Source organism: Myotis brandtii, unplaced genomic scaffold (genome assembly GCF_000412655.1).
Source record: "Myotis brandtii unplaced genomic scaffold, ASM41265v1 scaffold159, whole genome shotgun sequence".
NCBI lineage: Eukaryota > Metazoa > Chordata > Mammalia > Chiroptera > Vespertilionidae > Myotis > Myotis brandtii.
In genome coordinates this window covers 2,738,025-2,740,611 of record NW_005355799.1, presented here as the reverse complement: position 1 = coordinate 2,740,611, position 2,587 = coordinate 2,738,025, and positions in this window count along the sequence as shown.

Genomic DNA, 2,587 nt, shown 5'->3' with positions numbered 1-2,587 from the left:
GTGGTTGTTCGAGGCAGCAAACTCCGGCGTTAACCTATGCCGCCATCTTGGTTCTCCTATAAAGCATCCTTTTAAAAATATTTTAAAATTGATTTTAGAGAAAGAGAAAAGGATAGAGAGAGAGAGGGAGAAACATTGACATGAGAGACAAACATCAATGGGCTGCCGCCCACATGTCCTGACCAAGGTTTGAATCTGCAACCTGGGTGTGTACCCTGACTAGGAATTGAACCAGTCATGGGACTGGCGCATGGGACGACACTCAACCTAATGAGCCACACTTGCCAGGCTGTCCTGTCATTTACTTTTTAATCCTCTGTACTCAGAGCAATGCTTATGGATGGTAGGCTAGCAGATGTTTGTAGAAGAAATAAATAAACCATAATTTAGTACTTCCCAATAGTTTAAAATATTGTTATAAAATAAAAAATTAAATTTACTAAAAATTTTATTTCACTTAAAGTTTTATATATATTTCACTTTTGTGAGAACAGAGAGAAGGTCACAAAAAATAAAAAAGATGTTAGGCAGCTACATTTTTAAAAAAAGAGCAAAGTTATTGAATTCATAGAATAACAGAAAATTATATTTAGAAGTAGTCTTAAAATATGACAGTTCATGACATGGTATTTATTAAGGAACACACTTCTCATATGAGAGTTGACTTTTTGCTCTAGCATGACTTATCTTGCTCCTTTTTTTATATAGAACAAAGAAAAATGCTCTTGTACATGACATTGTAGCAAGGTTCTTAATTTGATTCTCTGATATAGTTATAAAAAGGCTTTTAGAAGTTTTCTGCTGCATAAGTTTCTGTTTCAATATTGATGTAAGCTACATCCATGCATTATGTCTCTTATAATTTATTCTTGATTTTTTTGGTTTGTTTATTTCTTATAATCTCTGCTTATTATAAAAAATAAAGTTATCTTAAAAATTTTTTGGTGACTTTCTCTTTCCTCTAGTTGGTATGTTCACACAGGTAAAGCTCACTTTCTCCGCCTAAAAGGCTGTGGTGATGACTTCACCAAGAGCAGAATTTCTGTCATTTATTACTTATGTATTAATTTTTTTATAAAGCATCCTTTAAAAAATATTTTTAAATTTTATAGTTAACTGTGGTCTTTTGGCTACATTTTCACTGATGGAATGTGACTAGAAGTCAAAGTGACGTTTCCAGATATGGGCCTTAAAAATTTGGGCACGTGAATTTTTTATACCTTCCTTTTCCCATTATCTGCAGCTTGGTCACTTCTGGCATGAAACTATGGACATACAGATGAGAAACACGAAGGTGATGTTGGAATCACAATGTAGAACACTTTAGTCTCTGAATGACCTCATAGGGCACAGCTGCTACTTACCTGACCTGCATACTTGGATCTGTTACAAAAGAGAAAATTAAGTTTTCTATTTTTAAGTCTCTATATTTTGAAGCATCTTATAGAGTAGCTTAGTCCTCATTACTGCAGATGGTCCCAACAATTTTAAGTTGCCCTAGTCCAGAAAGAAACCAAATTATAGTTCACTAATTTACATGTTGGCACTTCTTATAAGTAAAAATTAGCACATCTAATTTTATCTACTGACTAGATGCCTGGTGCATGAATTCATGCACAGGTGGGGTTCCTTGGCCTGGCCAGCGGTCTGGGCCTATTGGGGCTGTCTCGCCCAATCCCGATTGGGACCAATGGACACCGGCTGGCCAGGGAGGGACTGCGGGAGGTTGGCCGTCCAGGGATGGACCATGGGAGGGTTCCAGGGCATGTCCGACCCATCTTGCCCAGTCCTGATTGGCTGGACCCCAACAGCAAGATAACCTACCAGTTGGAGTGTCTGGCCCCTGGTGGTCAGTGCATGTTGGTCGGACACTTGGCATATTAGGCTTTTATATGTATAGACTAGAGGCCCAGTGCATGAAATTTGTTCACGGCTGGGGAGGGGGGGGCGTCCTTCAGCTTGGCCTGCACCCTCTCCAATCCTGGACCACTCAGGGGATGTCCGACTGCCGGCATTGGGCCTAAACTGGCAGTCGGACATCCCTCTCACAATCTGGGACCGCTGGCTCCTAACTGCTCACCTGCCTGCCTGCTTGATCACCCCTAACCACCTCTGCCTGCCTGCCTGAAATCTCTAACTGCTCCCCTGCTGGCCTGATCACCCCTAACTGCTCTCCCCTGCCAGCCTGATAACCCCTAACCACTCTGCCTGCCTGCCTGATCGCCTCTAACCACCTCTGCCTTGGCCCCCACCACCATGGCTTTGTCCAGAAGGACATCCAGAAGGACATCTGGAAGACGTCCGGTCTCTCCGGTCTAATTAGCATATTATCCTTTTATTAATATAGACTAGAGGCCCGGTGCACAAAAATTTGTGCACTCGGGGGGGAGGGGGGTCCCTCAGCCCGGCCTGTGCTCTCTCGCAGTCTGAGACCCCTCGGGAGATAACGCCCTGCTGGCTTAGGCCTGCTCCTGGGTGGCAGAGGGCAGGCCCAATCCTTAGGTGCAGCCCCTGGTCAGGCTCAGAGCAGGGCTGATTGGGGAGTTGGGGTGCTGCCCCCTGTCATGCACAGAGCAGGGCGGATCGG